The sequence below is a fragment of the Sus scrofa genome, chromosome 2 (genome assembly GCF_054392235.1).
Source record: "Sus scrofa isolate SSC_HxYL_T2T_F1_AM1 chromosome 2, Sscrofa_HxYL_maternal_Yorkshire_Landrace_v2.0, whole genome shotgun sequence".
NCBI lineage: Eukaryota > Metazoa > Chordata > Mammalia > Artiodactyla > Suidae > Sus > Sus scrofa.
The window spans coordinates 116,488,512-116,503,461 of NC_139384.1; the positions used below are offsets into that span (position 1 = coordinate 116,488,512).

The following is a 14,950-nucleotide window of genomic DNA, read 5'->3' on the forward strand; positions in this document are numbered from 1 at the left end:
TTTCCTCATTTCAAAAATCTTTAGGTTAATCATATCTTTAACCACCTTTGCTCCAAGAAAGATAATATTCACAGATTCCAGGGAATAGGACTGCACTGTATTGGGATGAGGGGGAGGAAGGTGCAGTCTGTATTCAGCCCAGCACAGTAACTAACCATTATGTCTCCTGATCTTGTATTAGGATCATTCAAACAAAAATAATCTTAAATCCTTTCTCACTGCTCAACTACTCGCAGAACAAAGATTTAACAAAAGGACATTTATTCTTTTAGTCATTAGCAGTTATTTCAGAATTGTGGTTAGAAAGGCAAGGAAACATGCACAGGTTTGGTTATATCCAGTAGACATGAGATCAAGATTCTAAATGATTAAATACTAAAATCTACTTTGTAATAAATTCACATTCATTTAATAAATTCATATTCAATCTTATATATCCTCTTCAGCTGTGTGTCCACACACATATATTATCCCAGTAGTATTCAATAAAGGGAAACTATAATGTAAATCAATAAGTGTCTACAAACATTAAAAGCTGTGAAATATGCACTCAGCTAAGAATCACCAAAATTTAAAAATAGTGAACAGTATGAGAGAGCAACAGTATAACAGACTTAACTAACAAACATTTCATACCCAAGAAAAATATTTAATAGAGAAAATAGAATTTTAAAAAGTTAGGATATGGAGTTCCCTTGTGGCTCAGAAGGTTAAGGAGCCAGCATTGTCACTGCTGTGGCATGGGTTGGATCCCTGGCACCAGAACTTCTGCATGCTGTGGGTATGGCCAAAAAAATTAGAATAAACATTATCAATGACCTCAGCAAAATGTGAGAATAAACCTCTGCCACTAATAATTATAAAACTTAGGTTAAAAAATGAAAAACAAAACTTTGAATGCATCAGAAAACATCAAAGACAGCCAGAACTCAAGGGGCTTAGATCTGAGAGAACAGATAAGGACAGTAAAAAAGCCCCAGATTCACTAATGCTAATCCTTCTCAGAGAATTTGATCACCTGCTGACTTCAGGAAAATATTTAGAGTTTAAAGAGGAAGTAGTAACCAAGAGCCTCTGAAGTTCTCCATGGGCAAGAGAGACAATAATGACATACAGTTCAGCACATCCAGGCTACTAGGACTTGAGAAATTATAATTCCCCCAAAAAGAAATGTAAAAACATGCATGCATCTAATATTTTATAAGCAATATGCCCATAAGGCGTTGAACAGCCCCTCAAGGCCAAGTGCAGGGTGCAAGTACACAAATAAAGTAAAAAGCAGCTGTTCTATGGCTGAAAACCTAATCAGAAAATTCTGCAATATGGAGGTATGTGTACACACTCTGTTGGTTCCATTTCTCTGAAAAACCCTGACTGACAGTATATATCTCTTGTTAGCCTGGTGTTGAGGGAGGAATGTAGTTTGCTTTTCTGATTTAGCCTTAGTCTGAGACAACCCCCAAATCCCTGAGTCTCGACTGTTAATCACTCTCAGGGCCCCTGTCCCTCCCTGGATGTGTTTCTTCTGGGTTCACCTTGCCTTGGGACAGTTTTGTTTAGTTTTTGATTATTTTCCTTCAGATGCAGTATGTTCATTTCAGTGCCCAGTGGGGACAGTGTTTGTTGTTCTTATCTTCACACAGTGAGATTTGATCCTTAAGGGGAGGGTGGAGGAAGGAACAAAGAGAATTGCATGCCTTTCGCATCAGAACCACTATTCTTTGTTTCTAGGTCTGTGACATTAAAAGGATGTTTTATTTTAATCTGTCTAATAATCTCCAGGAGCACCCACTAGGGTTCAAGGAAAAAACCCTGAAGAGAATGTGGACTCCCCTTATTTCTGTGGTCCTCAGGGTTTCACATTCCTTCACCAGTGTGCTCCTGATTGGGGTGAAAATAAAATCCATAACTCACTTCTTGTACAAAGAAAAAATTCCCGTTAAATTAAGGGTACAAATGTGAAGAAAAAAAAAAGAGCCATACAAGTATTGCAAGAAAACAGGGGTTAAATTCTCTTACATCTCAGGGTAGGGAAAGACTTTCTAACTATAACTCAAGTACAGAGTCAATAAATGAAAAAAATTAATGAATTATAACATGTAAAAAAAATTAAAGCTTTTTTCTGTGAATATGAACATAAAATAATCAACAAAACTGTGACAATGGGAAGAAACTTTTGCACTATATAAAGAGAAAAATATATAATTTTCTTAATACAGAAAAACTTAAAATTGATGCATTAAGGAGAAAATCCTGACTGAAAATGAGATAAAAATATATGAGCAGGATATTCAACAAAAAAGATACATAAATGGATTTTGGAAATAAGAAAACATTTTCAAACTCACATTTAAAGAAGTACAGTCAAATAACAAAGAGATGCTATTTCTTACCCATGCAACTGGGGGGGAAAAAAGGGAATATATTCTACATCCAAAATAGGAAGTATGGATGATTTAGATTTTCTTTTCCTTTTTGGTGAAACAGATATATAGAATTAAAAAGAAGCTGATGTTCTCACCAAGTGTAACTTTAAAATGTTGACATTTTGCATATTTGCTTTATAATTTTCCTTTTGGAAACCAAATATTAGTAATGCAGAAAGAACTTTCTAATTTGTTCCCTTCCTTAGACAAATCTTCCTTTCTAAAGGAGACAGCACTCTGCTGAATTTTACCTGTATCTCTCCAGTTTAGAGTCATATTTGGACTACTTTTATGTGAATCCATCAGCAGCATATAGAAGGATCTCTATACCTGGCCACTGATTAACCTATTTACCAGTTTACCAGATAGCTTTCCTCATCTCTGTAAAATACACGATTTCCACAGGTTATTTTCATAGTTCATAATGCACTTCCTGGTAATGGGTTATAGGTTTATCAACACTCTGAAGCTTTTATCCTAAATCTATTTATGCCATATGTACTTCATTTGAACTTAAGTAATTTAATTACGTATTATGCAATGCAGGAAATATAAATGAATAACAATTTTTTACAACCAAGTTTGATGCTTTGAAAATTAAAAAAAAACAAAACAAACAAATATTAGCATGAGAAAGACAACTGCATATATTTGGGGAAACAGATGCAATTCTAGAAGGATTTTATGCTTAGGTAGATGTGGAAATATTTTTGAGTTCTTGCTATAAAAAAATAAACTGAACATTCTCTATAATGCTATGTATTATAAAACAGAAAAGCAATACAAACAATGAACACACTTTTAAAAAAGCACTAAGTTCAATAGCCACTATAAATGAATAAGCATTTATTTATTTTGAAAGAAGAAAGTAAAAATATATATATTTTTAATGATGCTCTACTTTACAATTTTTTTAATAGCAACAAACTATGGGTGAAAGTTAATTTGAATGAGGACTTGCTCAGTGGGTTAAGGATCTGGTGTTGTCGTGAGCTGTGGTGTAGGTCACAGACATGGATCGGATCTGGCGTTGATGTGGCTGTGGCATATGCCAGCAGCTGTAGCTCCGATTAGCCTGGGAACCTCCATATGCCATGGGTGTGGCCCTAAAAAGACAAAAAAAAAAAAAAAAAAAAAAAGAAAAAAGAAAGAATTTCTAAATTAGGTATTATATTTATTGAAGTTTTTGGCAAATTTTATTTTGGTAGGAAGGGTAAGATATTCCCTTCCATTTCTAGTTTACTAAACATTTCTATCATGATGGAATGATGGGCATTTTCTAAGTTTTTTATCTGATTGAATAAAATGTTTTCTTGTAAGCATTTTTTCCCCCAAAGTTTGAAGCATTCCTGCATTTCTGAACTAACCTCCCCTTAGAATAGATAACTTTTGTTTCAAATGGCTGGATTTTGAGGGCTATGTTATTTTTTATTTTTAAATCAACAATATTAAGGGAGCATTATATTTTTTCTTATAGTGGAAGCACTAGTTTACGATACTTATCAGACTTAAAAAATTACTTAGGTGCCTTTATATCCATGTCTAGATTTTGTCTTATTGAAACTGAGTTACTATGTAACCAAATTCCCTTACTGAGTTTATGATGAATCTCTCTGTCCAAAATTTTATTCCCTTTCTTGTCCCATCCCTGCTTCCCTCAGAATTAAGGATTGTCAAAGAAAAGGGGGGCTTGCTATCAATCAGGACCCTGGGGGGGCCCTTCCCAGGTAAAAAGAAGCCCTGCCATGTCTTGTTCCTTTGTAGAAAAAAAGCTTAATCTCCTAGGCTTTCCCCAAATTCCAAAGAACAGAGTCAAGCATCTAATCATTAGGACAACAGAGGCACAGGACTTCAAGTTCATCCTGAAGGGATATAGATAACAATCTGAAGTGAATCTTTGAGTTGTTCTGTGGAAACTGAGACCCCTACCCAGGTAGAGGATGATGACTACATGCTGACCACAAGCAGTAGACCCCAGACAGTTTGGAACCAGAACATTAAGATTCCTGAAACATCACCCTATTACCTCACCACCAACCAGAAAGAAGAATGTCCACAGGATGATCACCATCCTGCAACCCTCTCTTAAAACTGTCTTTAAAAACCTTTGCCTGAAAACCACTGGGGAGTTGGATCTTTGGCGCATAATCTCCTTGCTTCACTTCACTCTCTTGCTAATACCCTCGCTTTGTTGCAAATGCTCACCAGAAGTTGGCTTTCTGCACGGAGTCCTTGCTTGGTCAGGGATACTCATTTTCACCTGTGTTTAGTAAATTCAGCTTTTCAGTGTCTGAGCCGACTTTTCTGTTGATGTTTATCAAAGATTTTGGACTATTGTTCATTCCACTTTCTGTCTACTGGGACGTCAGGTTTTCTTGTTCTTTAATAGATTAATATTATGCCTGTCTCATATAAGTTTGGAAAAACTTAGAGGCAGAAATTTGTGCACGGTATTCTTCCTATTTGATAATTTATATTGTATCTCTAATTGTGTTTCCATTTCATTCCTAACACTGTATTTCAACACCCTCCTCAATTTCATTCATTTTATTTGAAATTTACCTATTTTATTTAAATTTTTAGATAAATAGTTCTTATTCTACTATATTAACTTTTGCTTTTTTCTAAATTTTTCTATTTTCTAGATTATTGATTAAATGCTTAACATGCATTTTCAGTCTTTAACTGTATCTGTTACATAGCAAGGTTATATTCTAAATACAGAGTTAGCAACTTCCTTTGATTTTAGTTATAATACTTTTATTAATTTATTTGAAGATATTTATATATTATTTACTTTTGACCTATACCATTCTTGATAATTGGAATATACCAATATTAACAAACAAAACCAGTATCCATCTCCTAAAGTTAAGCAAATATAAACAAAGAAATAAACAAATGGGGCTTACTTTAAACTTAAAAGCTTTTGTGCAGCAAAGGAAACCATCAACAAATGAAAGGAAAACCTATTGAATGGGAGAAAATATTTGTAATTGAAATGAACCATAAGGGATTAATATCCTACATATATAAACAGCTCATACAACTCAACATAAAAAAAAAAACCCAAAAACTGGTTTTACAATGAGCAGAAGAACTGAATAGGCACCTTTCTGAAGAGGAAAGGGAGATGGCCAAAAGGCACATGAAAGGATACTCAACATTCCTAATCATCAGGGAAATGCAAATAAAAATCACAATGAGCTATCACCTCACCTGTTGGAATGGCTATCATCAAAAAGAACAAAGTAACAAATACTGGCCAGGATGTGGGGAAAAAAAGAACCCTACTATACTGTCAGTAGGAATGTAAATTTTAGCCATTGTGGAAAAAAGTATGGAGGTTTCTCAAAAAAATTAAAAATAGAACTACCTTATGACCCAGCAGTTTCACTTCTGGGTATACATCAACAACAACAAAAAATACTAATTTTAAAAGATAAAAGCACCCCAACATTCACAATAGTATTATTTATAATTGCCAAGATAGGGAAGCAACCAAAGTGTCCATCAAAAGATGAATGGATAAAGACTGTAATACACACAATGGAATGCTACTCAGTCATGAAAAAGAATGAAATTTTGCCATTTACATCAACATTGATGGACTCTGAGAACATTATGCTAAGTGAATTAAGGCAGACAGAGAAAGACACTGCTGTATGATATCACATGTGGAATCTAAAAAATACAACTAGCGAATATAACAAAAAAAGAAATAAACTCACAGATACAGTCCTCTGTGAGGAGGTAGGGAGGGGCATGAGGGTATTGGAGATACAAAATACTGGGTGTAAGATAGGCTCAAGGATGTATTGTACAACATGGGAAAACATCTAACATTTTGTAATAACTATAAAAGGAAAGTAATCTTTAAAATTATATAACAATTTTAAAAAAGAAATTAAGTATCCAGAATATATATTTTTGTAAACACTCATAAAATTAACTTCATATACTATTTTTTACCTATAGTATTGACAAGAACTTTTAAAGCCTTAAATGTCAAGAGTTAACTAATGAGCGGTAAAAACTGCTTTCAAATGAAACCAGTGAGAAAAAAAAAATTAGTTTGAACCTAAAAAACAAATAGAAGCAGCCCTGTCCTTATGGAGCTTTCATATGGTAAGGGGTGGAAGGTTGTACAGGGATAACAAAAAATAAGAAAATTGCATGATTATGTGAGAAAATGGTAAGTACCATGGAAAATATAAAACCCAGATCAGATTAGGAGAGACCAGGAGGGAAGTGGTGGTGCAATGCAATGTCAAATGAGAAAGCCTGAGTATGCTTCAATGAAAATGAGAAATTTGAGCAGACTGAAAAAGGTAAAAGAGTTAGCCAAGGGGATATGTGACTTACATGTCTAGGTAGTAACTCTGGCTGCTGAGAAGTACAGATTAAAGGGATGCAGGAATGAATCAGAGATGCTCTGAGAAATAATGGTGGCTGTGAATAGCTGGTAAGAATAACAGCATGGGGCATGCTTTCTATACATTTTTAAAGTAGAGAAGATAAGATATGCTAATGTATTAGATATAATATACAATTATGATTTCAAAATATTTGGCCAGATAAAATAATGGGATGATTAACAAAGAGGTGACCTGTAAGTGGAGCAAGAACATATTTTGAAGTCAGTTTCTTGCAAGTAGGAGAAAAGTTTTACACCTCTAACTTGAAATATGGAATTGGTAAGATCATATTTGTTTAGAGTTCAGGACAGGCCTGAGCTAGAGATAAAATTGGGATTTTTCAACATAGAGATGGTATTAAAACCATTAGAATGGGCAGAATCACCAAAGAAAGTAGAGATGAGAAAGAGTACCAATGCCAGAACCCCAGAGAATTTCAACAGTAAAAGTTTAGGTAAAAGAGAAGAAACCACCAAAAAAAGAAAAAAAGACATGGAAAGAGGAAAAGTAAGAGAGTCTGTCTGGTGTTCTGGAAATAAAATGAAGACAATACCTAAGGGAAGGAGGAGTGGTAAATTGTGTCAGTAGTCATAAAAAGTTTGAGAGGTGAGATGTGGAAATGTGAAAAAAATGACCACAGGATTTCCCCTGTGGCACAGCGGAAATAAATCTGACTAGTAACCATGAGGTTGTGGGGTTCAATTCCTGGCCTCCCTCAGTGGGTTAAGGATCCAGCACTGCCATGAGATGTGGTGTAGGTCTCAGACACAGTTCTGATCGGCATTTCTGTGGCTGTGATGTAGGCTTGCGGCTGCAGCTCCCATTTGACCCTGAGCCTGGGAACCTCCGTATGTCATGGGTGTGGCCCTAAAAAGCAAAAAAAAACAAAAGATAAAAAGCAAAAAAATGACCACTGGATTAAGCAATGGGAGATCACTGTCAACCTTCACAAGAACATTTTTTTTTTTTTGGAGTAGTACCCTGGCGTAAGCCACAACTTAGGCCCATCATTTGAAGGACATGGGAAAGTCAAGGCAAATCATAGATTACAGACCTAAAGAAGATTTAAAGTTTTTTTCCTTTTTAAGGCCCTGTGACATATAGAAGTTCCTAGGCTAGGAGTCCAATGGGAGCTGCAGCTGCCAGCCTACACCACAGCTACAGCAACACTGGACCCTTAAGCCACTGAGCAAGGCCCAGGGATCAAACCCATATCCTCATGGATACTAGTCAGGTTTGTAAACTGTTGCGCCACAATGGGAACTCTCAGAAGACTGAAGTATTATGGGCATTGGGGCACTAGAGTATGTGAGCTGGCAGAGAGAAGCTGGTGATAACACGGTAGGATACATAAAATTGAAATTATAGCAATATCACAATAACTTTCAATTGTAAATTCTGTGGTATAACCATTAAAGTAAGTGTCTGAAATAGGAATATGGACAAAATAACTGGGGGAGTATAGTTCAAGGAACTGAATAGCTAGAGTGTTGGAAGAGTTATGTTTATATATATATAGAAACTTCCAAGAATTATGACTGGAACTAATACTGGAAAGAGTGACAGTGAGACAGTAGGCCAAATCATTAGAAAATTAAGGATGATGTCCTGGGGGTTAGGCAGATGATAGCAATAATGAAATGCGATGGCTGATACAGTCTGTTGATCCGAAATTCAAAGCTAGGGATTGTAGGAAAAAAAAAAAATGGTTCTCTTACTTACGCTTTGCTGCAAACTAATTAATTAAAATTTAGAGATTTAAAAACCCAACAAATACTATTTCAGAGTTTTGTTGGTGAGGGATTTGGGAACAGTTTTGCAGCATGCTTCTGCCTTGGGATCTCTTTTATGATGTTGCTATTTTTATATGTCAGCTGTGATTGGGATCATCAGAGTTTATTTACAGAGCCTGGAAGATTTTCTTCAAAAATGGCTCACTTGTATTGTTGGCAAGTTGCTGCTGGTGGCTGGAAGGAGTTCTCGGTTACTCAAAATGTGGAGTTCTCCACAGGACTGGCAAAGCATCCTGAAAAACAGAGCGGCCAGATTCAGAGCAAAGGATTCAAGAACACAGAAGCTTCAGTGTCTTGTATGACCTAGTCTTTAAAGTCACAGTGTCACTTCCCACAACAGCATACTGGTTATACAGAGCAGTCCTTGTCAGCATGGGAGAGGACTGCATGATGTGTGAATCCAAAGAGATAAAGAGTATTGGGGATTATCCTGGAAAATAGCTACCAAAAATGTGGAACTAGATTCTCACGTGGCTTTAGAAATAAAAGAATTCCTAGTTAGCTTCCAAGAACACTGACATCAGAACTCTGAGAAAAAGAAAAAGAAAGCCACCACTGAGAGAACTTGAAGGGAATTGGTGCACTAATTCATGTATCCATGGATTGGGATTTGAGCAAAACAAATGAAAAGACTACTGAAATAATATACGTAAAATTCTCTGTCCTGTGAGCATAACTCCTATGCCTAACAGTGGATTTCAGGGGATAGGATAAAAGAATTCAAGGAGTTAAAACTGCAAAAGGAGAAATAAAAGCTCCAGTAAAGAGCTTTACTGGATTAAGGTATAGAAACAGAAGGTAACTTGGCAGCTTAGGGAGTCTTTTGGTAGCTGATATAAACAGACATAATGAGATTAGTCTCAATGGATTCATGGCAGATAAGTGTACTTGCTACTTGCTATGTTTGTGTAGTATGGGATATAACAGGGTGTGTTTCTGGAATTTACTTGCCTGAATAGGCAGAAGTCCAAGGGAAAGGGATGTCTTAGCCAAAGTGCTGAGGCTTCTCACAGACAACAGGATTAGAAGTTTCTGGGACATGTGGGTTTAATGCCAATGGTTTTAATGGAAGGTTTCTGTTGCACCCCTTGAATCAAGTGACTTATGGGGAAGCTGGCTGGGTGTTAACAACCACTGTGCAGACTTCTTTCGCAACCTTGAAGATAAGCCCTTGAGAGCTTAGAGGAAGAAACATAATCTTATTTCCATTTTCGTGTATTTTCAATTATTTCGTAATTTCTATTGTGATCTCATTTTAAGTGGAAGTTTTTTAGAAGTGTTTATTTTCAAGCTCCAGAAATATAAAGAGATAGTGTAGGGCTTTTATTTTACTATTGTGTGTAAAGAAGATGATTTGTATAGTGGGTGATTACTAATATTATTTTCTTTTTATAAATTTGTCATTTTGTGTCCTGAAACATGATCAAATTTTGGAAAGAGTTCATGTGTTCGGTGGTAGTTATGGAGATATTACTAACATGGAGAAATTGCTCTATCAGTCTACACACACACATATATATATACATTTTAAATTTCACTTATATACACACATATATACATTTTAAATTTCATATATATTATACATATTTCATATATTCATATATATGAAATATATATTTTAAAGAACAAAATAATACATAATCTATATATTAACTACTCTTTAGTCAATGTTTTTAATTTTCTACTGGAGAATTCATTTTGAAAAAATTAAAATACATTAAAAATACTTTTATTGAATTTTAACAGTTCATGCTTTATGTATTTTTAGTTTATTGGAAAAGGTCTATAACAGTGCATGCTTTTTATATCTTGGTGAATTATTCTTTGTATTTTAGATACTGTCCTTTATTCCTACTTAAGCAATTCTGTTTAAGTTCTCATATTATTATTTATATCACTTTTATTTTACAAAATTGTCTGTTATTTTGTTTTGGCCATTCCTCAATTTTCTAACTTTCTAAATCATTGTTATTTTAGTAAAAAAAATTTAAACAATAGGTAGCTGTGATTCTTAAAATTCAGTTTAAGGGTCTGTTTAAAGAAATGATTTTTAAAACTTTACACCAATTATGATCACTGAAATATTTGAAGTGTTTCTGTCATGTATATTTTGTTTCCTATGGATTATGTTTTTCTTCTTTCTCCTTTTCTGCCTTGGATTAGGTCAATGGTTCCAAGCAAGGTTCTTCTGGCTGTCATATGGTCACAACCAGCAGGCAGTGCTACTAGCATCACGTGGGTAAGTCCAGGGATATTACTACATGTAATAACCCCACACAACAAAGAAATAATTCACCCAAAACGTCCATATTAAGAATGCCTGTTCCAAATTACATGTTTTGATTCATTTTTTTCCTGCCAATTTGGAGTACATATTTTGCACGATTTTAGTTGTTACTTTAAAGCAATTTTCAGAAAAGGTTAGCTATCTTTCTTCTTCTGTGGTGCCAGGAAAGGTATTTAGAAAGATTTAAATTGATCCAGCTATTTCTCTCATCTTCTACATTGTTTTTAAAATTTAGTTCTACCAGATTTTTAACCATCCCACACTGAGTTTTTGTCAGTATTTTCAACAATAGCTATACACATTTATCCATGTTTTATCATTTTATTTACTGCTTATATCTCCTTCCCTTTTTCTTTAATAATAGTGTGGCTGGTATAAATTATATTCATAGTAATTTTCTTCAGTATTTTGATGAGCTTATTTCAGTATCTTCTGAAAACCATTGTGGTTCTTTGTGATCAGTGTGTTATTCCTTGATAGGTAATCTGTTCTTCATCTTGATGGTTATCTTTTTTACTTGCTAAATCAGTAGTTTTGATACTGTGTGTCTTAGTTATGGATTAGCTTTTGTTTCTCATGTGTAAGGTCCATTATAATTTTGTTACTTTGTTAAATAATACATATCTTAGGTCAGTTCAGGAAAATTACTGATATTACCTTATTAACGAATATGTTCCTTAAATTACTTCTTACTTTATGAAGTCATTATTAGAAATCTAATACATTTTTTAAAATCTTATCTACTCCAAATTCCATTTCATATTTTCTCTCCTTTCTTTACAGAATTTAACCTATATATCTGGGTATATGTTTTAGTTCAATTTTCAGTTATCTAGTTTGAACTTTTAATTCTGTGTTTAGCTTCAAAAAATTGAAAACCTATTTTAATTTTTATAATGTCTTCTTTGCCTCTTACATACTCTCTTCATTCTTTTATCACTTTTTACCTCATGGTCACAAGATGTATGCTCAGTATCCAGCCTCACATATGTGTTCTATCTTTTCTAAAAGTTATCTTGCAATTCCTACACTGTTGTGGCCCCAAGACCAACAGTGAGGGAAAAAAGAGCTGTGATTCATGTCATTAACCTTCATGGAAAAATAAAGATCCCAGAGAACCATGCAAGGGTTTAGAAAAGTGTTTGTATGTGCTGTATTGGGTGGATTTTGGCAGCCATGGAGGTATGCTGCTCAGATCTCTTGGAGACTGTTATGGAAAAGGCAGCTGACAACTAACATCCATCTGCTGCCCCATATTGGCTGTGTCACAGCATTTAAAGGCCTGCTTCCCCAAGGTTGCTCCTGGCCTAAGATTTGAGTTTGGTCTGGAATACTAGATCTGTCTGATTTTTGCCCATTTCAGGACTCCATCAAAGGGCACTCCATCAGCCAGGTTGAATCTATCTCAGAACTGGGCTGTGGACTAATATTCTTCCTATTCATTCCTTCCTTTGACAGTTGTTAGACTTGCATCATAGTCTGTAGTCTCTCTCTGCTACTTCTGGTCCTCTGGTTACTACCTGCTTTTATCTTGGTGTGTGAGAACGTATGTTCATTTGTTTCTCAATCTAGTTACTCTAATTGGGAAGACCAGTATCTATGCTGCCACCACATTTCCACCATTAAGTGTTTACAGATGAAGAGCTAGTCTTGTATTACATATACTAGCTATATAAGAGATACAGTCTAAACATACTCTGAGGTATATCATTTCCTCAGTTCTTTCTTACTTCAGAGAACATAGTGAACATGTGCATTACAGAAAATTACTTCTAAGCACAGCTGTAAGCACAGAAAAGATAAACTGGTTCAGGAAAGCTGATAATATAATTGCAATAATATCAATGTAATTAATGGGCTGAATTCATATATAAAGCATTTTTTAGGTAATTTCCACAGAACTAATAGTGAAATTGTAAATGAGAAGATGGCAGTCATAGTATATTTCTTTTATTCCTATAATAAAACACACTTAGTGTTAATCTGTAAGTTAGTAGTAGTTAAACACTAGCAATATCAAATTAAACTTTTCTTGCATTTAGCAAACAGATAATTCTCAAAACGAAGATATGTATTAATTCAAAGAATATCAGCATCCATGAACAAATGAAATGTAACATCCTCTTTTTTAGAAAGTTATACACAAGATTTTTATTTGATATGTTTATTTTATAGCAGAAAAGGAAATAAGTATATTGGAAATTCTATACAGGGCACACAATTCTGAAATACAGGGAAGGGACATTGTATGAAATAAAATCATTTTTACTAAGAGAGGTAAAATAGAGGAAATTTATAATTGAAAAAAAGCAATTAAATCTATTCTTAGAGAACTGCAACTGACCTAAGTTACTGGCACTTGAAAGAAAGACAGTACTTTGTGTAGACACTGAGTTTGGCAGAACTATGGGGATACTACATGTTTTCAATCTCCAATATTATTTTGTTGTCTTTTTTAAACATTTTTTGCTATATTTATTTTACATAGTATTTTTTTTTCTCAGTAACCTTGCCCAACATGCAGAAAATAATAGTCCCCATTTTCCTATCTCTTGGGGGATTTGGTAATTTATCTTGGAGAGATGTCAGTGCAGTAAATGTTCTCATCATTACTTGAAAGCTGTATCCTCCTTTAAAAAAAATAAAAACAAAAATAAATGTTACATTAGGCAGATGTGAAATCAATAGAAGCATGAGTTATTTTAGTCTGCAGCAAGTTGAGTTAGTTACTTTTTCTATCCAGTGGGATTTTGTGAATTCAAATGCATAGTAATCTATGAGATAAGGCAGGTATCCTGAAACCTAATGTTGATTTATCCACATTTAACACATTTACAATTACATTTAGACATCATCCCCCAATTTTAATGCTCTTAAATATACTTAATCATGAGACACATCACGAATTACCTTAGTCTTTGATTACCAAATTTTTCATAAAGTCCTCGGGTAATGTATTTTTTAACAACAGCTTTTGGAAGTCCTTGTTTTTTTATAGTATACTAGATGCATTGTTGAGCGCTTAATTTTGAAATGAAAGCAAGTAGATGCTTTTTACCTATCATATCTTTATCTCCATAACCAAAGCAACTTCATCTTACCTCTTTGGTATGGTTTTGGAAGAGACTTTTTGGACTTTCCTGGAAGTAATGTTCCTTTTGTCTTAGAGTCCACACTAAAAATGGACCACTTCTCTACTTTCTCCTCCCCAATACTTTGGCCAAAAAGAACATCAGGAGAATTCCAGGACAGCACAATTTAAACATTCCATCCATTTCTGTTTAGCACCCACCAACAAAGCAGGCCACAGAAGGCAAATTTACAGTGAAGCATAAACTTTTGGGCCCCTTCTTTGCAAGCACCCCTTCTAAGATTCTTGTAGGGCCCTATAAATGTGTTCACATTGATCTATTTTAGACAGTCTGCAGTAGTAAGTTTTCTGTTCTCATTATTTAAAATAGTCTCTAAGATTAAAGAGGAATTAGGCCACACAAATCTTCGATATGCCTCTGGCATATGTCCTGTGTTCATGAGAATGAATCCAAAATAATCATAAAACTTCAGAGTTTAATGGAGCTTTATGGTTCAGCTACTTCTTTTCTACTCAAGATGAAGGAATGAAGGCCCAGAAAAAATCAGTTACATACCTCAAGTCACAGCCTGTTAGCTGCAAGACCAATAAAATTCTGGTATCTAAATCTGAACGTGTAAGTGTGTGTGTTTTAATGTTACTACTCTATTCCTTAGGAAGGAGGAATATAAAGAGGAGGAATAATGGATTCGAGTGGGATGGATGAAGATATAATCCTGACACTTGCTGGGTGAGAGATCCTCACTGTTTTGTTTTTTGCTTTTTTGTTCTGTTAAATGGCAATGTTTGCTTTAAAAGATTGTTGTGAGGCAGTATATGGGAGCTCTCTAAAGAAAAGTGATTGGTGTACTGCAGGTGTACTGAATAATACTCTCTGAACTGAGGAGGAACTTTGAGACCAAAAAACAATGCAAGCAACTCCGTAAAGTGCAACC

The 14,950-nt window shown here is 34.6% G+C and overlaps 1 protein-coding gene and 1 long non-coding RNA gene across 10 annotated transcripts in view; one reads left to right on the forward strand and one right to left on the reverse strand.

The window, feature by feature from the left end:
- LOC110259429 (uncharacterized) overlaps positions 1-14,950 on the reverse strand; it is a 904,175-nt gene that overhangs the window by 136,255 nt on the left and 752,970 nt on the right. Inside the window, exon 6 of one of the 8 annotated variants that reach the window (XR_014838424.1) lies at positions 13,049-13,554. The exons of 6 other annotated variants lie outside the window; for them this stretch is intronic. The gene's annotated coding sequence lies outside the window, so the exon portion shown is untranslated. Of the gene's footprint in view, positions 1-13,048; positions 13,555-14,950 lie in introns of those variants that run through there. One more of the 8 variants, XM_085014128.1, reaches the window with a different exon arrangement.
- The window catches only part of LOC106509511 (uncharacterized), a 54,854-nt gene continuing 50,702 nt past the window's right edge, over positions 10,799-14,950 (forward strand). For both annotated transcript variants that reach the window (XR_014838427.1, XR_002341833.2), the window contains exons 1-2: positions 10,799-10,876; positions 14,672-14,745. This is a non-coding gene — a long non-coding RNA (uncharacterized LOC106509511). The remainder of the gene's footprint in view (positions 10,877-14,671; positions 14,746-14,950) is intronic.